The 8,831-nt window shown below is 37.6% G+C and overlaps 2 non-coding genes across 2 annotated transcripts; one reads left to right on the top strand and one right to left on the bottom strand.

Moving 5' to 3' along the window:
- Positions 1-727: 727 nt before the first annotated feature.
- Positions 728-808, bottom strand: TRNAS-UGA (transfer RNA serine (anticodon UGA)). The gene has a single exon. It is a non-coding gene; the product is annotated as a tRNA-Ser (tRNA).
- A 101-nt stretch (positions 809-909) lies between these two features.
- TRNAA-AGC (transfer RNA alanine (anticodon AGC)) lies at positions 910-982 on the top strand. The gene has a single exon. It is a non-coding gene; the product is annotated as a tRNA-Ala (tRNA).
- Positions 983-8,831: the final 7,849 nt, after the last annotated feature.

The raw sequence follows: 8,831 nt of genomic DNA, 5'->3' as shown, positions 1-8,831 counted from the left end.
TGTTCATAGTCAACCTAATAAGGGACGATTTTGAATTCGTCTACATTGAGACAAGAGCAACCAATAAACAATTCAGTATCTCCATTGCCTTATTCAAAGTGGCTTGATACACATTTAACGACATGAAAGTGTCATTAGCGGCCTAAGCTTGCCCAATAACCTAGTTGCATGTAAGGAAGAGGAGCAGCCACGAAAAATAGAGGGGTGACTTAGCACACCCTAAAGTTTTTGGTGGCTGTGCAAAATATCACTATGCAACAAACATACACCACACCATGAAAGAAACTCGGTTCACACGAATCAATATATACCATGCCATAAATAAAATTCCGTGCACATGAACCAAACCCTAAAGTTTTGGTAGCTATGCAAAATCAACATCCAATCAACACATACGACATGGGAAACGAAAAGAGAATTTGGTGAGGTGGCATAATATTTTAACCCGAGATGCGGCGTTGATATCCAATAAACATGTACTACACTATAGACAAAGAGCAAATTTTTAGAGTTGGAATAATATCCAACGAATTTGGTGAGTTGGGATAACATTTTAAGTCGATATCCAAAAACCATGTAGGGCACCCACCATAAAGGAAGAGCAAATTTCGAGAGTTGGAATAATAATTTAACCCCAAATCTTACGTCACGCCATGATGTTGAGGATAGCATCACAGGAACCCGTTTTGGAGAAGAGAAGTTTGAGCCCAAAATGAAGCAACAATGCCGACGGCTGCAGGGTTCGAACCTGCGCGGGCGAACCCAACAGATTTCAAGTCTGTCGCCTTAACCACTCGGCCAAACCGTCGGGTGGGCTTTATGCACCTCAAACTTATAATACGTCTAATACTTTATTTGCCAGATTTTTTAATAGCTTGTAATAATTGAGCGCAATGTTAGCCATCACTCGGGGATGTAGCTCAGATGGTAGAGCGCTCGCTTAGCATGCGAGAGGTACGGGGATCGATACCCCGCATCTCCACCCGTGCTTTTCTGCTTTGCAAGTTGCATCGTCTGAGAGCTTCGCGCTTTTTGGGCGCATGACGCCGGCAAAGCTGAAGAGAGCCTGACCCACCGTCCGTTCTACGTCTATATTGGCAGTAGCCTGCCTGAACTCTCCTCTCGTCTACATCCATCTACATCTTCATAATTGCTGAGCGAACCTGAACCTTTTGTGAAAGAACCAGCGGTGGGTCACATGACACACACACCCACCTTTTGTGAAAGGAACACCAGCCGGTCACACACATAGGCCGCTAGAACTGGTCCGCTACCACAGATCTTTAGAGAAAACACTAGTGGCCTAAGTGGGGGTTGCATCCATAAGTTAGTGGCATTGGGCATCTATTTTTAAAAATTATCAAAGAAACATTAGTGAGACATACATGCTCAAGGTTCTTGATTTGGTGTGAACACGAAAACTTTGTTGGCCAGACCCCACAAAGCCTCCCCTCCACGCAAGAGGGGTGCGTTGGGTCATAGCACGATAGACGGAGGTATTTGATTCAATAGCATCTTACCAGTTCTTTATCACATTCGTAGGAAAAGCGAGAGGGTCGGGATAAGCATGCGTCACCTTCTACTCCGATCGCAACCATGGGTCTCATAGTTGTACGGCAACCACCCTGATTAGTCTCGAATGCATATATGATCGGAGAGGCACGGCCGACTAGGCTTCGTTCATATGGGCCTCCATGGTGTTGCCTTCGGACGCAAAAACGTAACAAATTCCTTTTGCAAAAGTTGCTTACGAGCCTAACGCGTGACAATCTTCTATCTTATAGTTGAGAAGTTGCTTACGAGCCTAACGCGTGACAATCTTCTATCTTATAGTTGAGAGAAATACCACACCTCTTTCTAGCCCTACATGGGGCATGCGGAGTGTCCCCCGAACGTGGCTATTTGCCCGAACCTTGGTATTTGAACAAAATCCGAACCATATTCAACAATAAAAAATTTCTTCATCGACATATAAAGAGGTGATCAAAGTGATCTAGGTAAGGACTTAGAGCTTCACGAACATGTTTCATGGACCGATTGATCAAAACCCTTGACAGTCTACACCAAGCTACAAGGATTCCAAAGGAAATAAAGGTATTACATCCGAGTACAAAGATTGTCCAAGGAGAGAGTGGATTTCGATCATCCTCTAACTAAGACACGCTTCATCAAGGTAGACAGATTATGAGCACAAGTCTTTGCTAGGAAAATCAATCCATTGCCCCAGTCCTCTATGACTCGTGCATTCCTCATCCAAGGTCGGCCTAATAGTATGTCGTAATCCACTCCCTTCATGACAATGAAGTTTACCGAAAATTGCACACCGGCAATCTTTACCGGCCAATTCTTTAAGACCCCAAATGGTCTTACCCTCATTCCGTTTGCTAGCATGACATTGAATCTAGCAGTCTCTACAGGAGGGTTTCCCCATGCCTCTAGGACTGCATGGTTTAGCACACTAACACCGGCGCCTGTATCTACAATTCCTTTTCGAGTCATGTCTCCTAAGGCTAGGACGGGCAAAACTGCATGCATTTCAGTCCAAACCACTCTCTAACCTGCAAACAACGGACCTAAAGATGGCCAAACTCAAGATGGTATAGTTAATCTTTATGACTAGCAAGGTGCTATCGGCTATCGTGAGTCTTAAAAGCAGGGCGCACTTCTTAATTAATGCACGCCACATGGCATTGTGTGTGTGGGTGTTAGCCCCTTCTCCCTCTCCCCTTATCTCTCTTTCTTTGCACATAGAACTAGCTTCTTAACAACAACACATGTTTTTTGTGTGCAATGATGATCCATTATTAGCAAGATAATGCAACTCTCATGAATCAAGAATCATACGAATGTTCTCTTCTACATCTTATAATTGAGAGAAATACCACATATTGCCTTCAAACATGAAAACATAACAAATTCATTTTGGAAAACTTGCTTACAAGTTTGATGCATGACAATCTTTTATCTTATACTTGAGAGAAATATCACACCTCTTTCCAGTCCCACATGATGGCACATGTAGAGTGTCCCCTTTGCCCGAACCTTGGTATTTGAATAAAATCTATAACATCTTTGACAATACAGGAATTCTTCATTGACATATAAAGAGGTGATAAAAGTGATCTAGATAGGGACTTAGAGCTTTAAGAAGAAGTTTCAGTGATGGATTGCTCAAGAAACTTTGAGAGTCAACGCGAAGTTGTGGGGGACCCAAAGGAAACCAAGGTATTCCACCCAAGTAGAAAGTTTAGCTAGAGAATGGACTTCAATCATTCTCTAACTAAGATGCATTCCATTGAGGTAGAAGGACTATGAACATAAGTCTTTCTGAGTGAGTCCCAATGACTCATTAAATTGCATGGGACGTAAAGATTGTCAAACTTAAGATGGTATAGTTATTCTTGATGATTAGCAAGTTATTATTGGCTATCGTGAGTCTTAAGAGCATGACACACTTCTTATAATTATTGCATGCCACATGACATTCTGTGTGTGTGTGTGTGTGTGTGTGTGTGATTGCTAGCATGATGTTAGCCCCTTCTCCCTCCCCCTTCTCTCTCTTTCTTTGAACATGGGACCAACTTCTTGATAATAACACATGTTTTGTGCACACAACGATGATCCATCATCAACAAGAGAATGCATTTCTTAGGAATTAGGAATTAGATGAATGCACTCTTTTACTATCTTATACCACATCTCTTTCTAGTCCTACATGGTGCATGTAAAGAGTCCCCTAAATCTAGCTATTTGCCCAAACCTTGCTATTTGAGTATAACCTTAGTTGATTAATGCATATCATATTTCTTAATTAATGCATGCCACATGTCATGTTGTATGTCTATGCATGCCTATTTGTAACATTGCCAATGCTATGTTAGCCCTTTCTCCCTCCCTCTTCTCTCTCTCTCTCTCTAAACATGGGACTAGCTCCTTGACAACAACATAGGTTTTTGTGTGCAATGATGATCCATCATCAATAAGATAACATAGCTCTCAAGAATCATGAATAAGGTGAACACATTGTGAATGTGTGAGATTCCAAAGGCGACATTTGCATCTTATCTAAATTGATTGGATTTTTGTGCACACAACATCAAATAATTGTGTGAGCCTCCTTTGATGTAGCAATATGAAGTAGCTCTCTAGAATCCAAAGGCATTCAAGTACTTCAAGATAGTGTTGTCTTTCACAACAAGAACCATTGGCACAAAAAAAGAAGACCTCTAGAATTGCCTCCTTCCACATATCTCTGGCACTACTACTACATAGCATCTCTACTTGTTGCCTTGGTTGATGCGAGAGAGAGAGAGAGAGAGAGAGAGAGAGAGAGAGAGAGAGAGAGAGAGAGAGAGAGAGAGAGAGAGAGAGAGAGAGAGAGAGAGAGAGAGAGAGAGAGAGAGAGACATTAATTCTATCGCCCAATTTTATTGGATATCAAGACCAAATGTTACTCTATTTGTCCAAGTGGTGTTTGCATGTACTTTTTTGGACAACCAATAGAAAAAAAGCATGTGGTTTCTTGTAAACATGATAGTGTGCATGTACACTTAATCCCCAAACATCAGCACATGCATTCTACTAACTACCAATAAATCATAAAAAAATTTGTTTCAAGAATTGAAGATGATGCTTATGAAGATTCTGGCTACCACACTTTGCAAACATAATAAAATACATCCAACCAATTAAAAAACATGTATTTAATCACCTGAAAGTTGCAATTACTAACATAGTCAAGACTTACACATCTTGAGATGGTCAATGGGATGTCTTATGTATGATTTTCTTCCAATGCATTTTATGCATGCAATCTTCTTAATTTGGAGAGACTTGTGTATTTGCAGCCCAATATTGGAAAACTAGCTCCTTTACTTCATTGGTGATGATGCTTGTTCATTTTTTTCTTTTGCATACATCCCAATGAAGATCTCCATTATCCATGGTAGCCAACCTTGTTCTTGCTCCATGAAGATTCGTGTGATGTATATTTAAAACTCAAGATGCTTCTCGAACATCTAGAGGAGGCCTTATTGTATAATTTGAGGGTGCATTCATTTGCATTAGTGATTGATTAATTTTTTTAGCTAAGATGGATTGATGTTTTCTCATATCTACATTTTCAATAGGTTTTGATGATCATAACTTTACAATCTAATGGTATCTCCTAAAAGAGTGCATATATACATGTTCAAAACATTCTCAATAAAGTGCAGATATTATGTGGTTGGTACAAACTAACTTAGATGTACATTTGTCGATATAATGCTTGGCTTTATAGAGTTTGTATGCTTGTTAAATTCTTTGTGTCTTTTTATAACACATAGGTAATAATGTTTGTAATGCCTATTTGGGAAAAATCAAGGTATGACGACCTAATACCTTACCTAAACCTTGTAGTAAACCTTGTAGAGTTTATACACTAGTAAAAAGCTCTAAAAGACTTTCAAAATCTCTCCAATAATCCTTATACATCTATCCACAAGATAGTCAAAGCATTAGCACTAGTCTTGTAGCAAAAAAGCTACTTTTGTGGCAATGTGAACTCTCTATTAAAAAATTCCATTTCTCATAAATGAGAAAGATTGAGAAGAAACAATTGTAGAGAAGTGTGACAACACAATATAGTAGTTGAAAAAAAAGGTTCTAAACAAGCTTGGAAGTATATATTTCTATGTCCACCTTTGAGACAATTTTTGTAGAAAATTAAAGACTTTTAGTATTAATGATCAAAACTATCTTAAGTTTTTCTTTATTAGGCTAAAACTTTCATACAAAATACCTTGATGTATATAGTATGTGTTTCCATTAAGAGATTTGCAATTAGATAACCTTATTGTCAACTTTTTAAGAGCTCCAAATAGCATTGTTGAATATTGTTTTGGCTAATTTTCATAGACTTTTGGAAGTGCACTTTTTGTAGAAAATGCATTTTCACTTGAAACTTGTTCCAAATCTTTTATTTGGCCATCTTACAATATTGGCACATGTTATTTGAAATATAGTGAAATAGGACTTGAGCCACTAAATTGGTTTGCGGCCACTTTTGTGCCATATTATAGGACTAGTCTTAGCCTATGATGCTTTGTTTAGACTAAGTCGAGAAAAAACTAAATTGGCTAATACATATGTACACCAATGAAAATCCAAATTGAATTTGAAGTTATCATATCGATCATCATTTTACACAAAATAGAATGGAGTAAGTAGCACATAAATACTCAAAAAGAAAATTTTGTAGAAAAAATTTTAATTATATTGAACAAAGAGTGCTTTTTGATTCAATATATAGTATGAATATATGGATAATATACAATAATGGTTACAAGGTTAAGGACACATCTAAATGGCATGCAAATTTGAATGGATACTTTTGATCGACACCTAAGATGTTCTATAACTTAGCATATTATATAATATACAGATAATATGACACATGATTATATGGATGGTAGTCAAATGGCATGTGGATATGAATAGAGACAAGGAACTAAGACTTCACAGGAATTTTGAACCTTGACTTCTAATACACCCAATCCATCTTGCATTTAAGGAAGTACTCACTACAATAAAGTAGATCAAGAGTTACATACTTCACCCACAGCTTGTACTACACCTGAATCTTGTTGAAACATAATAAAAACTAAAAATAACTTATCGGTCATATGAATTTCGGTAACTCAAAAGAGGACAAATTTACCTATAAGCTAATTTGCAAATGACAACATGGAATCTTTGCTCTGCCATGTGTATTTATTGCTATACAAACATGTGTATATCAAAAATGCATACCATGGGGGTGAGAGAAAGGGGAGCACCTCCCCTCCTCATGATCCAATATAATGCATGTTGTATATACTTTTTGTTAATACAAGATACTTTGGTTCATTTTAATAAATCTAATTTTGTTAAATATATGTGTCGTATATATATATATGCAATATTTTGTGATTCATGCATATACAATAACATGTGATAATGTATGATATATCTACATGAGATAATTTACTTGAAATTGATTAGATAAACATATTGCAATTGTAAGAAAATAGGATTAATAATGTGGAAAAATACTAGTGATACTGGCTAGTATATAAGATGTAAGGGACTTTATTTTTGCACCATATTCAATAATAATCTAAAGTCCCACCATCTTCATGCTTTTCCTCGACTTCAATGGCTTCCATATCTCACTTTCTCTCTCTCTCTCTCTCTCTCTCTCTCTCTCTCTCTCTCTCTACTTCTAGTATTTCTCTCTCTTCGACTAGTCTTCCTCTCTCCTTTGCACTCTTTCTCTCTCTCTTTTGCAATAATCTCTCTCATCTTTTCTCTCTCTTGGCTCACTTCTTTAAAAGTGGTATCAAAGCGAGGCTTTTGATCCATTTGATTTTCTCATTTTTAAATAAAATTTCTCTATTTTTCATAATTAAATATTGAAAATAGGTACAAGAGCCACATGGTAGGTACTTGTAGGCATTCTACTTGAAGCAAAGGCTAATCTTGGGGCTCTGATAAAGATCTTGGAGAGATTTATCCAAACCATGGCCAAAATGGCAAGTTCTGTATCCATTATTACATGCTATTTTGAAGGTAACTTGGTAAAATAGGGGCTAATTTGACTTAGTGGAAGAAGAAACCATGGTTACTTTTTGAAGGGAGATTCTTCTTCTTCTTGCAAGCTTGTTTCAACTCCCATGGTGGATTTGCTTCAAGATATTTTTGTCCTTAGGCATCAACAGCATTAGCCCCATTGCTTCTTACTACTCACTTCAAAGATTATTATCCTTATAATCAATGATGATGGATCAAATGGCCACATGTGTTGCTAATCATTAGCATGAATTGTGTTGAATTTCTACACTGAATTTGTAAGAAGCTGGGAAGAATAAGGATTTAGTGTGTAAATAATAGTGATGCCATGTTACACTAACATAGGTATAAAAGGAGGGGACATGTAATTTTTCTCATCTTTTGACACATTAATACATTAATGTCATTCTCTTCATTACCTTGCTCTCAGCTTCAATGGCTTCTTTCTCTTTCATATATTTTTCTCTCCTATTTTAGTCATTCTCTCTCCTCTTCACTCTCTTTCTCTCACCTTTGCACTTCATCTCTCTCTTGTAGTCTTCTCTCTCCTCTTTTGCACTCTCTAGTTCACTTCTTAACAAATAGCATCAGAGCATTGGTCTTTGATCCATTTTTTTCTATTTCAGATCAATTTTTTCTCCATAATTTTTTTTTGTCAAGTATAGTGATTAGTAAAGGCTGACAGTACATCTATAGCTTGATGAAGACTATATCTGGATATCTTCAATGATAGATATGGCGGTGGAAAGCTAAAATGGCAAGCTGTCATCAAATTTTCATGAAATTTGGAGGTAACTAGGTCAAATGGGAGTTAACCATGCTTAGAGGGGAAACAAATTGTGGTTACTTTGTAAAGAGAAGGTTCTCTTTTCCCTTTCTTCGAGCTTCCTGCAGGTTTCATGGAGTCTACCATCAAGATATCCTTCTATTCAAATCCTTGGTCATCTTGACAAAGTAACACCTGGTCCGCCTTCCTTGCTTCAAGTTCTTCATGATGATAAACCATATGCTACAGGAGAGCTCAACCATGGAGCAAGAAACAGTCCCGAAAAATGCGACACATTTTTTGGGCTGATTCCAACCTATTCCCTACTGCTCCTTCCTAAATCTTCAACCTCTGGCACTTCTTTAAATCATTAACTATGCAGTCCATGGACAACCATGAAAGCTTTAGCTCAAGCTTTCAATTCTCATCAACTTATTGAAGATTCTTCCTTATTTCATCTTGTGGGATCGTTTCA

Source organism: Lygodium microphyllum, chromosome 30, assembly GCF_053477565.2.
Source record: "Lygodium microphyllum isolate KBCC chromosome 30, Lygodium_microphyllum_v1.1.10, whole genome shotgun sequence".
NCBI lineage: Eukaryota > Viridiplantae > Streptophyta > Polypodiopsida > Schizaeales > Lygodiaceae > Lygodium > Lygodium microphyllum.
The sequence above is the reverse complement of the archived record's forward strand: the minus strand, read 5'-3'. Positions and strand labels throughout refer to the sequence as shown.